The sequence below is a fragment of the Jaculus jaculus genome, chromosome 12, assembly GCF_020740685.1.
Source record: "Jaculus jaculus isolate mJacJac1 chromosome 12, mJacJac1.mat.Y.cur, whole genome shotgun sequence".
NCBI classification, from domain to species: domain Eukaryota; kingdom Metazoa; phylum Chordata; class Mammalia; order Rodentia; family Dipodidae; genus Jaculus; species Jaculus jaculus.
In genome coordinates, this window is record NC_059113.1 from 60,234,510 (window position 1) to 60,254,460 (window position 19,951).

Genomic DNA, 19,951 nt, shown 5'->3' on the forward strand with positions numbered 1-19,951 from the left:
GATCCTTTATATTTCTGTAAGGCTGGTAGTAATGTCCCCATAGTGTTTAATAATAATTCAACATTAATTAAATAGTCTGAAGTTAGATAGTTGAAATAAATCACTTGAACTTAATATTAAAATTTCAGGGCTGGTGATATGGCTAAGCTGTTAAGGACCTTGCATGCAAAGCCTAATGGCCTGGCTTTGATTCCCCAGTACCCACGTAATGCCAGATTCACAAAGTGGCACACGTGTCTGGAGTTGTTTGCAGCAGCAAGAAGCCCTGGCATACCCATATAGGCACACACTCTTTCTTTGTCTCTCTCTTCTTTCTCCTTGCAAATAAACAAATAATATATTTTTTAAATGAAGTCTTTGGACTTCAGATGATGTGTCCAAGACTGAAATATTAAAAACAAAACTTAAAAAAATTTATAAATCTATAGCCGGGCGTGGTGGTGCACGCCTTTAATCCCAGCACTCGGGAGGCAGAGGTAGGAGGATCGCCATGAGTTCGAGGCCACTCTGAGACTACATAGTGAATTCCAGGTCAGCCTGAGCCAGAGTGAGACCCTACCTCGAAAAAAAAAATCATAAATCTGTTTTTATTTATTTCAGAGAGAGGGGAGAGACACACAGAAAGAATTGGCTTTTGGCCAATGCAGATGAGCTCCTGGTGTATGAGCTACCTAGTGCATCTGGCTTACGTGGGTCCTGGGAAATTGAACCTGGGTCCTTTAGCTTTGCAGGCAAGTGCCTTAACTGCTAAGCCATCTCTCCAACCCCCCAAACTTTTTAAAGCTAGGCATGGTTGTGCATGCCCTTAATCCCACCACTTGGGAGGCAGAGGTAGAATTATCACTGTGAGTGATACATAGTGAATTCTAGGTCAGCCTGGGCTAGAGTGAGACCCTACCTCAAAAAAAAAAAAAAAGTCAGGCATGCCTTTAATCCCAGCACTCAGGAGGAAGAGGTAGGAGGATCAACATGAATTCAAGGCCACCCTGTGACAACATTGTGAATTCCAGGTCAACCCAGGCTAGAGTAAGACCCTACCTTGAAAAACAAAAAACTAGCCTGGCATGGTGGCGCACACCTTTAATCCCAGCACTCGGGAGGCAGAGGTAGGAGGATCACTGTGAGTTCAAAGCCACCCTGAGACTACATAGTGAATCCCAGGACAGTCTGAGCTAAAGCCAGACCCTACCTGAAAAACAAAACAGAAAACAAACAAATAAACAAAACACCAACAAACAAAACAAAAAATAACCATAGGATTGGATCTGAGCTATTTACACCTTTGATTATTTTGTCTACAGTAAGGATAACCCTGCTGGCAGGTATTTGAGAAGCTGGTCATCAGAAGGTTCTGTGTTGTTCCTTCTCTTTAAGCCTGCTCATCTTTTGTGGTAGTTTGAATGGATGGCCCCCAATATTTTCAGGATTTATTAAAGTTTATAATTTAGATCTGCAGCCACCTGACTAGAGGAGCTGTTGCTGGATGGATCCTAGGGTCCAGCCCCAAGGTGTGGGATTGTGGATTTGGAATTCCAGTCTAAAGATATGCAAAGTGCTTAATCTTAGCCTGGAATTCCTAAGTATTCTTGCCTGTAGTGGCACTGGTGGCTTGTGGCTTTTTCTCTCTCTGCTTGGACCTGTGAAAGTGGGCCAGCTTCTTCTGACATTATGGAACTTTCCCTGGATATGTAAGCTTCAATAAATAGGCCTTCCTCCATATCATAACTGTGCCTGGTTTGGAAGTTCATCCTGGCCACCTGAAGCTGACTACTACTGAATTGGTACCAGAATGTGGGGTGTGGCTGAGATGGATCTGACCATGTGGATTTTGGTCTTTTGGAACCTTTGTTTTGGAGGAACGCAAATGGACTTGGTACTTGCAATTGAAGACACCTTCTTGAATGATAAGCCAAGTGTTATGGACTATTCTTGTGAGAATTTGAAAATGCTAAGTATGGAGAAAATTGTATTTGGAGTCTTGGCTTATGAACTTTCTAAGTGGAAGGAAATATTGTACTGGACTTGAATTGGGCTACTGGTATAAGGGCTGGCTGCATTCTGCTGCCCAGGCCCAGAGAGTTTGATCAAGGTTGAGTTTGTAATGGAATGCTATGCTTGGCTAAAGATATGGGGCTGAGAAATTTAAAATTTTAAGTTGGAAAAAGTCAAGCAAGTTTAAAATTTGCTGGGATAGAGACTGGTTTTAGGCTACTAATGTTGCTATTGTCAAAAACACATAAACAACCTTAAATAAGATGGCCCAACTGCTTTACATTAAAACAACAGAAAATATGCCTGTGATAGAAATACAAATTCTTTTGGCAAGAATTGACTGAAGAAGAAACCTGCTGTTCAAGATCATGGTTTATTATTTATTTATTTATTTTGGGTTTTCAAGGTAGGGTCTCAGTCTAGCCCAGACTGACCTGGAATTCACTATATTCTATCAGGATGGCCTCAGACTCACAATGATCCACCTACCTCTGTCTCTCGAGTGCTGGGATTAAAGGCATGTGCCACCATGCACGGCTCAATTTATTTCATCCTTGAATTAAGAATATGGCTGTCCCAGGCCCAGAAAGCCAAGTACCACATGTTCTCTCTCATATGTAGATCCTAGCTACAGAAGATTGGGCTTCTGTGTGAGACAGAAAATACTTAGTAGCAGAGGCCAGTAAGTTAAAAAGGAGATATAAAGGGAAGGGAAAGGAAGGGAGGGGGGTACTTAATAGGTTGATATTGTATATATATAAGTACAATGATTGAGTTGGGGAGGTAATATGATGGAGAATGGAATTTCAAAGGGGAAAGTCTTGCAGGGGAGGGAGGGAATTACCATGGGATATTTTTTTATAATCATGGAAAATGTTAATAAAAATGAAAAACAAAAAAAAGAATATGGCTGTGTCCTGCACAGCTGGTATTGATTTCAGAAGCATAAAACTGCATGGAGTGGTCATGATGTGCACACTGTCCCAGGAGCCACTGCTGATATGCAGCATATAGGCAGGGCAGAATGACCCTCAATAGGCTAGCAAAGCCATCGGATGATGGACCATGGTTTGCATGGAGATGTTTTGGATATACCAGGACTGTGAAAGGGCTACCACAAAGGCTGTTGGCTCAATTTGGAAGCTTTCCCCAGCTAGTCAGCCCAGCTGGAGGGGAGGAACTGGAAAATCTGGAGACTGTCAGTCATATGTCAGACTTGAAGCGCGGAAGTGTGATGTTTGCTTGAAGGTTGTTGAGTTTGCATTGTTCCAGTCTTTACCTATTGAAGAGTTAACAACCTTCCCTGAAAACTAGAGGAAACTAAAAAGTTAATAAATATCCCTAAAACTAGCAGGCAATAAGGAAGTCACAGAGGTATTTAGCCTCATTAAGTTTGACATCCTCTCTGATTGATGTACTCCCCTTAAGCTCAGCTAGCCTTGCAGGACCAGAAACCATCTGAGTATCCTCCCTTAGACAATTTTGGCTGAAGAAGCCTATTTTGAACAAGGACACAAACAGCTACAATTTTCTTATCAACTGTACCTGGTATAGTCTGCTTCTTAGGATCCTCCTTATAAGTCTGAACCCCAGCCTGGCTCAAGGTTTCAGCCTTCATCCCATGGGAAGGTTTCTGCACCCTGCCCCACCCCCACTGTTGCTCTCAATAAACAGTCTATCTGTGGAGATCAAGTCTGGTATTCTCTTTTGCTTTTCTCGTACTTTCCTCACACTTTGGTGCCTTGACTTGGATCGGAGCCCTCTGGGGCTTTTGGGCCACACCCTCCCTTTCTCTTTCTCTCTCCTCTCTGCCATTGTTTCACTCCCTCAGTGGCAGAGAAACTCCCTGTGCTCACTACTCTGAATTAAACCGTGGCCTGTGACCTAAAACCTCCAGTCTTTCAAACTTAATACCTGGAGGCTTCTTCCTTTTCTTCTTCTTTCACCCTCTCTCACCAGACTTTTGAACTGCAGACTAGAGGCCCCTTCCCTGTGAGCTGCTGCATCCACACCCTGATCAAATTACAACTCCAGGACAAGTTGTTTGCTCTTGGTCTGTGGTGGAAGTGTCTTGTCCCAGAACTTAGAAACTCTTGGAGTTTCCTACTTTTCAGTTCATGGACGATCAGAGACTCCAGGAGCCCCCCACATATCATTCCACTGGACCCCCCAAGCACTGTGAGTATGGGGACTTTCCCTCTTAATCCTTGGGTTTCGTTTGCCCTCCCTAAGCCTGGGAAATGTCTCTGGTGGGAAGATTGGTCACTGTAGTCCTTGTCCTCCAAAATGGGCTCTAAATTATCTGTTCCAAAAGACACTCCATTGACATGTCTCATGTCATGAGGCTAATTTAAAGGGACTCAAACTTCCTGAGCTCCTGCCTGCCAAATTACTCCGGCTCTCTGTTCAAATTTGGCCACAATATTCCTTAGATAATGGCTACCACTGGCCTGAATTTGGTACTTTTAATATTCTTATTGATCTTGATAACTTCCTCAAAAGACATGGCAAGTGGTCCGAGGTTCCTACCTTCAGGGCTTCTTTGCCCCCTGTTCCTGCCCTTCCCTTTGTACTTCTTGTTCTGCCTACCAAATCCTCCTCTGTCACCAGAAACCCTCTAAAATACTGTCCCTTCTAAAACTATCTCTCACACCAGTTCTGCCATCTGGCTATGACTTGTCAGGGTCTCTTCCTCTCACAACAAATTCAAGCTATCTCACTAAATCAAATACAAACTCTGCCCTCTTAAAGAAACTCCTGCTTTCCTGGGCCTCTAACTTCTTCTACACATGGATATCTAATTTTTCTCTCCTTGCTAAAAGTTAAAATCACTACACAGCTTCTAGGGTTTTTTTCCTTTGTTTCCCCTTCCCCCTTCTTTTTCACTACAAGCTACCAAAGAAAAAATGTCAACTTTAAATTCAAACCATTGGCTATTGCCCTGTTAAGATTAAGTCCTCACCAATTTAAAACATAACTAAAGTCTTAAAAGGATGTCTCTCCGTGTTTCACGTTGTCATGTCTAATGTTGGCCAACTACGTCATATATGCTCTATGTTTCATGTAGTCTGTCTGTATGTGTGACCAAATTTATGATTATTAATTGTTCCAATGCTATGGTCATTAAATGTTCTGATGCTCATATATTTTAAGATGATGTTAAATTATTAAAATCATGTTTACAATATATTTAAAATAACTAACCTCTATGTTTTTGACAATGTGCTTGTTCATGCTTACTAATATAATAGACATATTTGGTTTTTTGTTTTGCTTTATTCTTCAAGGTAGGGTCTCGCTTTAGCCCAAGCTGACCTGGACTGCACTATGTAGTCTAAGGATGGCTTTGAACTCACAGTGATCCTCCTACCTCTGCCTCCCAAGTGCTGGGATTAAAGGCATACACCACCACGCCTGGCTTAATAGACATATTTGTATACCAAAGTCTAATACAACTTCTACAGAAAGAGATGTGTTTTTGGATCAGAAAATACTTTATAAGGTAAAAGTGTTGTGAGGTATGTGATTAAAAGGATATGACAATGATATGAAAAGGTTGTGGGACTTAAACAGAAAAAGGTTTGGGTTGCCTGTGATAAAATGTGTTAGCTTAAAAGTTTTCATTCTTCCTGTACTCATACCTAAAGACATTGTCACTTTAAAGATAGCTTCTATCTTATTTATGCTAATTCTATTGAATGGTTATAACTAGGTTTAATCACTTAGGTTTAAGTGATTTAATTTCAGTAATAATAACTTTCATCTTCCTGGGATATGATAGGATAGCTTACTTAAGCTTTATCAAATTTAAGTCATGGATAAAACATAAAATTGTTTTATGTTAATAAAAGTTTCTGTGGTACATAAAATCAATAACTATCAAGCTTAAGCCAAAATCATGGGTTGTCAAATAATGTTTTTTCTTTCAAAAAGATTTATCAAGGGTTATATTAAAACTTAGCTAACTGTTTTGGTTTAAAAAAAATTATTAGGGCTGGAGAGATGGCTTAGCAGTTAAGCGCTTGCCTGTGAAGCCTAAGGACCCCGGTTCGAGGCTTGATTCCCCAGGACCCACATTAGCCAGATGCACAAGGGGGCGCACCCGTCTGGAGTTCGTTTGCAGAGGCTGGAGGCCCTGGTGCGCCCATTCTCTCTCTCTCCCTCTATCTGTCTTTCTCTCTGTGTCTGTTGCTCTCAAATAAATAAATAAATAATTTAAAAAAAAATAGTGAAAAGAAAAAAAGTAAACAACAACCAAAAAGTTAAAAAAAAAAAAAAAAAAAACTAATTGAGTGGGGCGTGGTGGTACACACCTTTAATCCCAACACTCAGGAGGCAGAGATAGGAGGATCACCAAGTGTTCGAGGCCACCCTGAGGCTACATAGTGAATTCCAGGTCAGCCTGAGCTAGAGTGAGACCCCACCTTGAAAAAAAAAAAAACCCAAACAAACAAACTAACAAACAAAAAACAGTAATTGAAAAAAAAAATTATTAAACTCTATGGTTCTATTAAAAAAAAGTTTTCATTCTTCCTATTGTTTCTCACTTTAATTGTTCATATCAAATCAAAGTTAAATTGAACTATACCTGTATTTCCTACTGTTAAACTCTGACTACTAAAAAAACCCATATGCTTAATAAAATCAAGATTCATTTTTAACGAGTTTTTGTTTGTTTATTTAAACCTTATCTAAATGTAACATAAAAGTCAAAATATGAAATTAATATAATTGACCTCTAAATATTCAAAAAAAGAGGGGATCCTAGGTAGACTGCTGACCCAGGAAAATGGGAAGAAAATTATAATCCAACAGTTTATTTGTAATTAACCATAGAGACAAAAAGAAAAAAAAAACACATACAAGCAAAAATTAGAAAAAAAAAAACTTAAATGGTCACATTAAAAGTCTTATGGTAAGGGCAATGAAAGTTTTTGTTGGCAGTTATGAGATGAACTGACTGAGGAAGATAAACTGGAGAGGAAACTTTAAATGTTGGTAAGGGATGAAAAATATTGTTACAGAGTGGTTACATGGATTGTAAAGTAAACGTGTGTACATGAAAAGATGAGTAAGCTTAAACAGAAGGGTAAAGACAAAGTTGATTAAGAACTTGATCAGATTACCGGCTCTTTGAGATATATAATATATAAGATGACTATTAGCCCAGGGCTTATATCAAGCTAACAAAGGATGGTCCTGGTTGGTAACAGGATGCTATGGTATTCAGGTTGTAAACTTAAAAACTTTAAGTCATTTATATTAATGTGGCCACGATAATGGTTGTGAAAGACTGGCTTTAAACCAAGTTTTCTATGGTCCTCTATATGTCATTTACTATTAAATAAGATTATTATATCTTAAAAATATAAATAAAAATAAACACTGTAACCTTAAGACAGTTCCTGTCTTGTTCATGCTGTTTTACTGGGTGATGATCACTGAGATTATTGTCTAAGTCTTATAAAAGGTGATTTAGTCATTGTAACTTTGTTCTTAGGGAAACTGAGGAAAGTCCTCCTGCCCTAGGAAAGCCTGCAATATAAAAACAATGTTAATATAGTTTGTCTAGGCTTCATATATTCTACTAGTCATAAATATTGCCTTATGTTAAACTTAAAAATGGTTCAGTGATTAAAGGTAGTTGATGAAAAAAATCACTTTATGTCTATCATAATGTCTAATGTATGTTAAAATCAAATTAATTTAGCTCAACAATGACCAGATTTGGCTTTATTCTTAAGCTATGTATAATCAGTCTCAATCAAGATTTTTACTTAATTGTCTCATTCCTTGTATGTTAAGTTCATTGCTTATAGATATATTGATACTTAAAACATGTTCCCTGCTCTGTAAAAATGATCTTAAATGCTGCTGTTCTGCTTCCATTTTGTGGGGTGTTGCAGTCCGGTTCACATTGCTGGTAGAAATCACCCAACCAAGAGCAGCTTCTGGGAAAAAGAGGTTTATTTTGGCTTACAGGCTTGAGGGGAAGCTCCACGATGGCAGGGGAAAACGATGGCATGAGCAGAGGGTGGACATCACCCTCTGGCCAACATAAGGTGGACCACAGCAACAGGAGGGTGTGCCAAACACTGGCAAGGAGAAACTGGCTTTAATACCCATAAGCCCGCCCCCAACAATACACTCTCTCCAGGAGGCATTAATTCCCAAATATCCATCAGCTGGGAACCTAGCATTCAGAACACCTAAGTTTATGGGGGACACCTGAATCAAACCACCACATGGGGTAACTGGTACCCACACAGATATCTAAACTAATCAAAGATGTTACCAAATACAAATGCGAAAGCTTTATGCTGCCTTACTTGACATGTTCTGCCTGTACTTATAACTATTAGATATTTAAAGAATAAGATGTGCCTGCCTTCTAAAAAGCTGTTTCTCTGTGTATCTCTTTCCTTGTTTACATAGTTCAATCAATTGTGTATAATAAGGTGATAAATTTATTTATAATGTCATACCTCATATTACAATAAAATTACAATAAAAGAAGAGTTAAAGGCCTCTGGCCCAAAGTTATGTCTTATACCATAATAAAGTTATATGCTAATTATATCCCATACTAAATAGTCTTTTACTGACATTGTAGGTTTTGTACGTTTCAAGGCCATAGTTTGTATTACAGCTTCTGCTCAATACTAAAATTACCTTGTGTTTCTTCTTAATTTATTTATTTATTCTTTTTAATTTTTATTTATTTATTTGAGAGTGACAAACAGACACACACACCCAGAGAGAGGCAGATAGATAGAGAATGGGTATGCCAGGGCCTCTAGCCACTTTAGACAAACTCCAGATGCATGCGCCACCTTGTGCATCTGGCTTTCATGGGTCCTGGGGAATCAAGCCTTGGACTGGGGTCCTTAGGTTTCAAAGGCAAGTACTTAACTGCTAAGCCATCTCTCCAGCCTTTGTGTTTCTTCTTAACTCCATAACACAGCTACAGATATCTCTCTACTAATTAGCGTCTAGCCAGTACTAAAATTATTGTGTGCTTCTCCCTCTTCCTCCTCTTTCTCCTCCTTCTCCTCCTCCTCTTCTTCTTTTGGTTCAATCTTTGGACCAAGTAAGTAAAGACCATGAACCTTCTATATTAAAGATTTACACAAAAAGAAACCTTTAAGCCTAAACTGCAGAATTATCTTCTTAATCTCTACTGTATTCAAATTCAAGATATTTAAAATATTGCTCAATACTAATCTTTTATACTTCCTACCTTACCTAAACAAAAACTTTATATTTCCACAAATAACAATTAACTTCGCATCCAAGTTAACAGCCCCTTCTTCCTTACCAAATCACCTATATTATTTTTTTACCTTAAATATAATGTTCATGCCAGGCGTGGTAGCGCATGCCTTTAATCCCAGCACTTGGGAGGCAGAGGTAGGAGGATCGACATGAGTTTGAGGCCACCCTGAGACTACATAGTGAATTCCAGGGCAGCCTAAGCTAGAGTGAGACCCTACCTCAAAACAACAACATATATATATATATATGACATGACATTTACAGGTGACATGAATATATTATATTATATATATATATATTCATGTCACCTGTAAATGTCATGTCACATACATGAATATATATATATGTCACCTGTAAATGTCATGTCACATACATGAATATATATATATATGTCACCTGTAAATGTCATGTCACATACATGAATATATATATATTCATATATATATATGTATATATATATATGTATATATATATTCATGTCACCTGTAAATGTCATGTCACATACAACAAAACTCATATTTGGATATTAACCATATCATAATGGCTAATAGATTTGACATGATCTAGATGCTTCCTAATGGCTGTGGTAACTATCACTGTCCTGAAGAGCTACCTCCTTGCCTGTTCATAAGATTGATGTGGGATAATAGCCTACTATGTACACAAACTGCAAAATGAAGTTTGACAAATAGATAATCAAAAGCTGAGACTCTCATCTATGTGACTAAGACTTCAATGATAGACTACAATGATTGGGGAGAAGTAAATGTTACCAATCCAGAGCCAATAAGATTTTGGGCTATTTTAGTCTTTTTAATGGCCAATAATATTATTTCTTTGCATGTGACCTGACATCTTTTTTTTAAATTTTTTTGTTTATTATTTTTATTTATTTATTTGAGAGTGATAGAGAGAGAAAGAGGCAGATAGAGAGAGAGAGAGCATGGGCGCTCCAGGGCCTCCAGCCACTGCAGACAAACTCCAGATGCGTGCGCCCCCTTGTGCATCTGGCTAACGTGGGTCCTGGGGAATCGAGCCTTGAACCGGGGTCCTTAGGCTTCACAGGCAAGCACTTAACCGCTAAGCCATCTCTCCAGCCCTGACCTGACATCTTGCTATGACAAAGTAAGATATCTATTGCTATAAGTTAAGAAATCTCACAACTCTATTCCCTTCAAGTTAAACCTATCCTATCTCTGACATTTACTTTATTCCCCCCTGATTATGATAATGGTCACCCTGTCTTTTGGTCCTTGTATACTCAGATGCCTCATGGAATTCCTCCAAGACAGAATCCTTACCTTCACTTCAGAGCAAGTCATTGAATTCTTCATGACCACTGAATATCAGTCCCTGAACATCCAATTTCCACAGGAGTGCATGGGACATCCCAAGAGATCTACTGCCCCCTCCAGCAGGAAGTAACCAGAGGATCTGATGCCACCCCTGCTCCTGCTTGAGCAGCCCACCCCTACAGAGCTCCACCCATTCCCAATTCTCCCCAATCTTTTTTATCCTTCCAGAATCTGAGCACAGGGCTAGAAAGAGCTAAAGAGTTAATAACTATCCCTAAAACTAGCAGGCAATAAAGAAGTCACAGAGGTATTTGGCCTCATTAAGTTCAATGTCTTTCCTGATTGATGTACTCCCCTTAAGCTCAGCTGGCCTTGAAGGACCATAAACCATCTGAGTACCCTCCCTTAGACAATCTTGGCTGAAGAAGCCTATTCTGAACAAGGACACAAACATCTATGTTTTTCTTATCAACTGCACCTGGTACAGTCTGGCTCTTAGGACCCTCCTTATAAGTCTGAACCCCAGACTGGCTGAAGGTTTCAGCCTCCATCCCACAGAAAGATTGTTGCCATCCCCCCCCCCCTTGTTGTTTTTCTCAATAAATAGTCTGTCTTTAGAGATCAAGCGCGGTGTTCTCTTTTGCTTTTTTCTTACACTTTCCTTACACCTGTTATGCCTTATAGCACTTGGAAATGTTTGCTCTCTGTGCCGTTATATGTTGAAAGTATATAACTTGTTTTGATTTTACAGGACTCCCAGCTAAGAGACCATGTTAAATCTTAGATGAGACTTAGGACATTGGAACTATCTTTAGTTGGTGAAGACTGTGGGGTCCTTTGAATTTGACAATATACAGTGTGAGATAGTTACAAATCTATTGGAGGCCAGGGGCAGAATGTGGTAGTTTGAATGGATGGCCCCTCAATATATTCAGGATTTTATTAAAGTTTGTAATTTAGATCTGCAGCCACCTGGCTGGAGGAGATCAGATCTAGGGCCAACCCTACGGTGTGGTAGTGGATTTGGAATTCCAGTTTAAAGGTATGCAAAGAGCTTGAGCTCTGCCTGGAGTTCCTGTGTGCTTGCTTGCTTTTTGGTGGCAGCTTTTCTCCTCTCTTATTTTGCCTGTAAAAGGGAATCAGCTTCTTCTGCCATTATGGAACTTCCCCTGGATCTGTAATTTTCAAGGAAACCCCTTCCTCCATAACTATGCCTGGTTTGAAAGTTAATCTCAGTGACCTGAGGCTGTGTACTACATCTTTATTGGCCTTCCAGAGTTCCATGCTGGCTGGTATCCTCTGTTGTGTCTTTGCCTCGGTACTTAAATTTTTTTTTTTCTTTTTTGGTTTTTCAAGGTAGAGTCTCACTCTGGTCCAGGCTTACCTGGAATTAACTCTGTCATCTCAGGATGGCCTTGAACTCATGGCAATCCTCCTACCTCTGCCTCCCGAGTGCTGGGATTAAAGGCGTGCGCCACCACGCCCAGCAAAATTTTGACAGTCTCTCTTCACGAGCATCTAAGGAGGCAAGTTGACTGGAAAAAGGAATTACCTTCTAGGAAGCCACTCCATGTCCAGCTTTTATGTGGGTACTAAGCATCTGAACTCATGCTTGCATGACAAGCACTTTACTGATTGAGCCATCTCCCTAGCCTCAGTTTGTTTTTTTTAAAAGCCTGGAGACCAATTTATTAGAATTTGAGAGAAAAACTATAGGGCAGGCAAGCTGTAAGTGTTAGCAGCTCCTGGAGGGTGAAAGATGAGGAAGAGAGAAAATCAAGCCTTCTCAGTTATGGACCAGAAATCAGGCAGGGTTATCAATATTGGTCTGTAAGTGGCTACATGGAGTCAGGATGGGAGGATGCTTCAGAGGAAGCAGTGAGAAAGCCCGGAGTGTGCTGAAGACTTGAGGTGATAGCCAAAGAAGAGAGAAAAGACAGGAAACAGAGCCAGGCTGGTTCAGTGGTGAAAAGTGCTTGCTGTGGGACTGGAGAGATAGCTTAGCAGTTAAGGCACTTTCATGCAAAGCCTGAGGACCCAGGTTTGATTCCCCGGAACTCATGTAAGCCAGATGCACAAGGTGGGACATATGTCTGAAGTTCCTTTGCAGGGGCTAGAGGCCCCAGCATGCCCATTCATTATCTATCCCCCTCTCTCTTTAATAAATAAATAAAATAAAATATATATTTTAAGTGTTTGCTGTGCCCTATTACCAGAGTTTCCATTCCTGGAACCCTCGTAGCCCAGGCTGACCTGGTATTCACTGTGTAGTCCTAGGCTGGCTTCAATCTTACAGTGATCCTCCTTCCTTTGCCTCCTGAGTTCTAGGATTAAAGGTGTGTGCCATCACACCTGGATAAGGTATCTTTTTTTAAAATCAATTTATTTATTAGATACAGAGAATGAGCACATCAGGGCCTCTAGCCACTGCAAATGAACTCCAGATGCATGCGCCATGATGTGCATCTGGCTAACGTGGGACCTGGAGAATTGAACCTGGGTCCTTAAGCTTCGCAGGCAAGTGCCTTAACCGCTAAGCCATCTCTCCAGCCCCAGTTTTTTTTTTAAAAAAAAATATATATATATATGTAATGCTTCATGAATTTGCGTGTCATCCTTGCACAGGGACCACACTAATCTTCTCTGTATCCTTCCAATTTTAGTATATGTGCTGCCAAAGTGAGCACTAAGGTACATTTTTTGTGTTAGAACTCAGAAAAGTGACAGGCTTAACAGCAAAGATCTGTAATTGCTAAAAAGGTAGTTTTAGTTTGTGTTTTATTTTGTCAAATGGCTGCTATTAACAAAAGGTTATACATAGCTTTGCCTCATTCTACTTTAAGTTATGCTGAATGTGCCTACCATGCTGTGGAAATAGATTGTCTGCTTTCTTGCTGTCAATTTACTTTATTATGCTTCTAAAAAATATACCTGCTGGTTGTGGTGGTGCACGCTGGCAGGAAATAGCTGAAGAGGCAGAGGAAGGCAGTGTGATTAGGAGCTTGAGGTCAGCCTGAGCTATGCACTTTCCTCCCCACGTTTTTATCCTTCCACAACCCTTACAGAACAGAAACACACACCAACCCAAAGCACACTACAATATGCAACAAAACTGCACACCATGCATGGCGTCTCACCTCACCCTGACCTCCACCCCCCTCATGCTGGCTGCCCTGGCCCCCAAAAAGAAAATTAAATAAATATGAACTTTTTGGTTTATTAAGAACTGCAAAACAGGCTGGAGAGATGGCTGAATGGTTAAGGCAGTTAGTTGCCTGCAAAGCCAAAGGAGCCCAGTTCAACTCTCCAGGATCCATGTAAGCCAGATGCACAAGGGGGTGCATGCATCTGGAGTTTGTTTGCAGTGGCTGGAGGCCCTGGCATGTCCTTCCTCCCCCACCCCTGCCTCTTTCTCTCTCTCTCAAATAAAATAAATAAATAAATAAAATACATTTGAAAAAAAAGAACTGTGAAACACTCCAACAGGACATTACAATCCTAACATATATGTACCTAACATGGGGGCTCCCAACAGCATCAAATAAATGTTACTAGAAGTAAGGTCACAGATAACACCAAACATAGTTGTAGTGGGTGACTTCAACACCCCACTCTCATCAATTAACAGTTTATCCCAGCAAAAAATAAACAGAGATGCATTTAGATTAAATGAGGTCATAGAACAAATGGACCTAACAGGAATATACAGAAGATTTCATCCAAATGCTGCAGAATACACATTCTTTTCAGCAGCACATGTAATATACTCTAAAATAGACCATATATTAGGGTACAAAGCAAATCTTAACAAAAACAGGAAAGTTGAAATAATTCCTTGCACTCTATCTGATCACAGTGGGATCAAATTACAAATCAATAGCAAGAAAAGCTATAGAGCATACAAAATATCATGGAAACTAAACAATACATTACTAAATGATGAATGAATCAATGAAGAAATCAAGAAGGAAATCAAAAAACTCATAGAGTCAAATGATCATGAGAACACAACATGCCAAAAACTTCAGGACACAATGAAGGCAGTTCTAAGTGGGAAATTTATACCTTTAAGTGCCTATATTAAGAAATTAAGGCCAGGCGTGGTGGTGCATGCCTTTAATCCCAGCATTCAAGAGGCAGAGGTAGGAGGATCGCTGTGAGTTCAAGGCCACCCTGAGACTCCATAGTGAATTCCAGGTCAGCCTGGGCTAGAGTAGACCCTACCTTAAAAAAAAAAAAAAGAAATTAGACTCACAGAGCCTGACACTACCTACACAAGACCATTATAATAGGAGGAAAGATGATGACATCAAAATAAAAGAGACTGATTGAGAGGGGAGGGGGGATATGATGTAAAGTGAAGTTTCTAAGGGGAAAGGTGGGGGGGGAGAGGAGGGAATTACCATGGGATATTGTTTACGATCATGGAAGTTGTTAATAAAAAATAAAAATTTTTAAAAAGTCTTGTAAAAAAAGAAATTAGACAGGTCACAAGTAAACAACTTAATGTCTCACCTTAAAGCCTTAGATAAAGAAGAACAAGGCAAACTGAAATTCAGTAGAGAGGAAGAAATGATAAAGATTAGGGCATAAATTAATGAAATAGAAGCCAACAAAAAGAAGCAATCCAAAGAATCAATGAAACAAAGAGTTAACTCTTTGAAAGGATAAACAAGATAAAAAAAAAACCAAGATAAAATGATAAACAAACCTTTAGAAAATCTGACCAAAAGAAAGAGAGAAGAGACACAAAGTAATAAAATTAGAGATGAAAAAGGCACCATCACAACAGATACCAGAGATGCAAAAAATCATAGGGACATACTCTAAGGACATATAGCCACTAAGTTTGAAAATCTGAAAGAAATGGAAGATTTCTTTGATTTATATGACCTACCTAAATTAAATCAAGATTAGATTAATCATTTAAATAGACCTATAACAAGAAAGGAGATCCAAGCAGTTATCAAAAATCTCCCAACTAAAAAAAGCCCAGGCCCAGATGGATTCACAGCTGAATTTTAGCAGACCTTCATAGAAGAACTAACACCAATGCTTCTTAGACTTTTCCATAAAATAGAAAAAGAAGAAATCCTACCAAACTCCTTCTACACAGCCAGCATCACCCTGATACCAAAACCAGGCAAAGATAGAACAAAAAGAGAAAATTACAGACCAATCTCCCTCATGAACATAGATGTAAAAATTCTCAACAAAATATTGGCAAACAAAAAACAAGAATATATCAGAAAGATAATTTACCCTGACCAAGTAAGCTTTATCCCAGAGATGCAGAGATGGTTCAACATACACAAATCGATAAATGTAATACATTATATAAATGGACTGAAGGACAAAATCACTCCCATTAACAATTTCAGCAAAAATAAATAAATAAATAAAGTGCCTTGTAATAAACCTAACCAAGAAAGTGAAGAATCTCTACAATTAAAACTTTAAAACACTCAAGAAAGAAATTTCAGAAGACACTAGGAAATAGAAAGACATCCCTTGTTCTTGGATTGGAAGAATCAATATTGTGAAAATTGAAATCTTTCCAAAAGTAATCTACACATTTAATGTAATCCCCATCAAAATTCCAATAGCATTCTTCATGGAAATAGAAAAAACAATCCAAAAATTCATTTGGAATCACAAAAAACCTTGAATATCTAAAATAATACTGAGCAACAAAAATAAGGCTGGTGGTATCACCATACCTGATTTTAACCTATACTACAGAGCCATAGTAACAAAAACAGTGTGGTACTGGCACAAAAGCAGACATGTAGATCAATGGAACAGAAGAGAGGACCCAGATATAAGTCTGGGTAGCTATAGCCACCTGATCTTTGACAAAAGATACTTGTTGGAGAAAAGACAGCCTCTTCAGCAAATGGTGGTGGGAAAACTGGTTATGTATCTGTTTATGGATGAAAATAGATTCTTCTCTCTCTCCATGCACAAGAATTAAGTCCAAATAGATCAAAGACCTTTATATCAGACCTGAAACTCTGAAACTGCTAGAGGAAAAAGTAGGGAAACTCTTCAACATATTGGTCTTGGCAAAGACTTTCTGAATATAACCCCAATTGCTCAGGAAATAAAACCACAGATCAGCCTCTGGGACCTCATCAAATTTCAAAGCTTTTGTACAGCAAAGGACACTGTGAATAGAGCAAAGAGGCAACCTACAGAATAGGAGAAAATCTTTGCCAGCTATACATCTGATAGAGGATTAATATCTAGGATAGACAAAGAACTCAAAAAATTAAATAATAATAAATCAAACAACCCAATTAAAAAATGGGCTATGCTCTGCATTTTAAACTACTGTAGTCCAGTGTAGTGAGTGTCACTGTAGCTTTGAGTGTATATGGGTGTGGTGTTGATAAGTTTGTCTTTTGAGGAGAGTGGAAAAGGAAACCAATTCAAGCTCTTTTATTAAAAATTTTATTAAAATAAAATTTTAATAAATTTTATTTTAATAAATTTTATTAAAGAATTTTGTAAAAAAAAAAGAAAGAAAGAAAGAAAGAAAGAAAGAAAGAAAGAAAGAAAGAAAGAACAAACTATGGAGCCTGCTGTGATTGCACCTGCCTTTAATCCCACCACTTAGGAGGCATAGGTAGGAGGATCATCATGAGTTCAAGAGCATCCTGAGATAACATACTGAATTCCAGGTCAGCCTGAGCTACAGTGAGACCCTACCTTGAAAAACAACAAAATGGGCTATGGAACTAAATAGAGAGTTCTCAAAAGAAGAAATACAGATGGCATATAAACATCTAAAAAATGTTCTACATCCCTAGTCATCAGGGAAATACAGATTAAAACTACATTGAGATTCCATCTCACTCCTGTCAGATTGGCTACCATCATGAAAACAAATGACCATAAATGCTGGTGAGGATGCGGAAAAAGAGGAACCCTTCTACACTGTTGGTGGGAATGCAATCTGGTCCAGCTATTGTGGAAATCAGTGTGGAGGTTCCTGAGACAGCTAAAAAGAGAACTATCATATGATCCAGCTATACCACTCCCAAGCATATAACCTGAGGACTCATCTCACTACCTTAGAGATACTTGCTCAACCATGTTTATTGCTGCTCTGTTCACAATAGCTGGGAAATGGAAAATGGAACCAGCCTAGATGTCCCTCAACTGATGAGTGTATAGTGAAGATGTGGCACATTTACACAATGGTGTTCTATTCAGTGCTAAAGAAAAATGCAGCTATAAAATTTGCAAGAAAATGGATGGACCTGGAAAGGATTATACTAAGTGAGGTAAACCAGGCCCAGAAAACCAAACATCACATGTTCTCTCTCTATGTGGATCCTAGGTACAAATGATTGGACTTCTGTGTGGGTAGGAAGAAAACTCAGTAGCAGATGACAGTAAGCTAGAAAGGAGAGATTAAGGAAATATAAAGGGAGTGGGGAATTAATATGATGGTATTGTATATATGTAAGTAGAAGAATAGATTAATGGGGATGAAAAGGCCCAAGTGAGGTCAGGGGAAGAGACTGAGTAAAGGAAAGGTGGAGGGAGGACTAATAAAAGTTTAAGAAGATATAAATAAGTGAAATGAAAACCTACTTTTTTGGACAATGGAACACTCAGGAGTCATATATTGTTACTAGAAAATTTTCAGTGTCAGGGATGGGATACCTTTCAGTGAGTTCTTGGCCAGGGAGGTACCTGATACCCTCAAAACATTACAGGCTATCGCTAAGGCCCTTTGTTTCCCACCAGGAATAGATGGTAAGACCCTATTGCTGAAGACTCCACGTACTTGGGCTACAAGGTCACTGAGAAACCTTGCTGGAGCTAAGCTGAAAATCTCCTCCATGTAGACCAGCTGACAGAAAGCTGGAAAAAGCCACATTGCATACAGATCAATTGGAGAGAGAGAACTCACGAGTGGAGATATTCAACAGAGGACACTGCAAGCCTTAAATTTGGCCAGCCAGGCCAAGAGAGCCAATGGGTGTAATAATGGCATGTCTGTTATGGGGGAAACCAATTGCCCTCTACTTTGACTGGAGATGAACTCCATGGGAGGGAATACATCCCTGATACTGAAAACCTACAACAGGGGTAGTCATGAGCCCTAGGGGTGTAACGTTTGCTGGTGTCTGCCTAAACATATAAACTATGCTCACCAAACTTCCCAGTAAGCACTTCTCTTAATATTCACATCCATATGTTAATGCTACTCTCACTTTTGGTTAGAGAACCTTCTCTTTTCAGATGGCAGTGACCTTGGGATGACTCAGAAAGCACCATGTGCTGAGAAGAAGTGACAGAGAACTGCTCAGCACTGAAATGTCTCTATCACACCTTCCAAGGCTCAGGGTCCATTGTGGAAGAGGTGGTGGAAAGAATGTAAGAGCCAAAGGAAGGGTAGGATTCCTTACAATGTGCTCCCCCCAGACACAAAATGGCCTGGATATCCATGACCTCACAGTGCCTGACACTACCTACACAAGACCATCATAGAAAGAAAAGATCATGACATCAAAATAAAAGAGAGACTGACTAGAAGGCGGGGGATATGATGGAGAGCGGAGTTTCACAGGGAAAAGTGGGGGGGGGGAATTATCATGGGATATTTGTCAATAAAAAATAATGAAAGAGAGAAAGAAAGAAGGAAAAAAATACCTGTGAAACAAGGGCTGGCTCAGATGGCTCAGCAGTTAAAGGAGCTTGCTTTCAAATCCTTAATGGCCTGAGTTTGATTCTCCAGTACCTGCAAAAGGCCAGATGCACAAAGTGGTGTGTGGTGGTTTGAATTAAGTGTCCCCCATAAGCTCGTGTGTTCTGAAGGCTAAATCTCCAGCTGATGGCAGTTTGGATGATGGAGACTTGCTGGAGGAGATGTGTTGCTGGGCGTGGACCTTGATGTCTTATTAGCCCCTGGTTTGGCAGTTAGTTTGCACTCACTTTCCTCCTGTGGCGGACATGATTTACAGCCTCTGCTCTACTATCTTTCCCCTGCCATCATGGAGCTTCTCCTGAGACTGTAAACCAAAATAAGCAACTTCCTCCCATCAACTGCTTTTGGTAAGGTGGTTTGTCTTAGCAACCCGAAGGGACATGGCAAGAAGCCCTGGCATTGTTCTCTCTATATACTTGCAAATAAGTAAATAAAATAATAAAAAATTAAATAAATATGAAACAAGCCAGGCATGGTGGTGCACACCTCTAATCCCAGCACTCAGGATACTGCGGTAGGAGTTGGAGGCTAGTCTGGAGATACAAAACAAGTTCCAGGTCAGCCTGGACTGGAATGAGACCCTGCCTCAAAAAAAAAAACAAAAAATAAAGAAAAAAAAAAACAAATAAAATAATTGTGAAACATGGGCTGGAGAAGTGGCTTAGCT

At 39.5% G+C, this 19,951-nt stretch overlaps 1 non-coding gene across 1 annotated transcript; it reads right to left on the reverse strand.

The window, feature by feature from the left end:
• Window positions 1–13,142: 13,142 nt before the first annotated feature.
• On the reverse strand, window positions 13,143–13,249 carry LOC123453838. The gene has a single exon (XR_006633016.1). It is a non-coding gene; the product is annotated as a U6 spliceosomal RNA (small nuclear RNA).
• Between the last annotated feature and the right edge of the window lie 6,702 nt (window positions 13,250–19,951).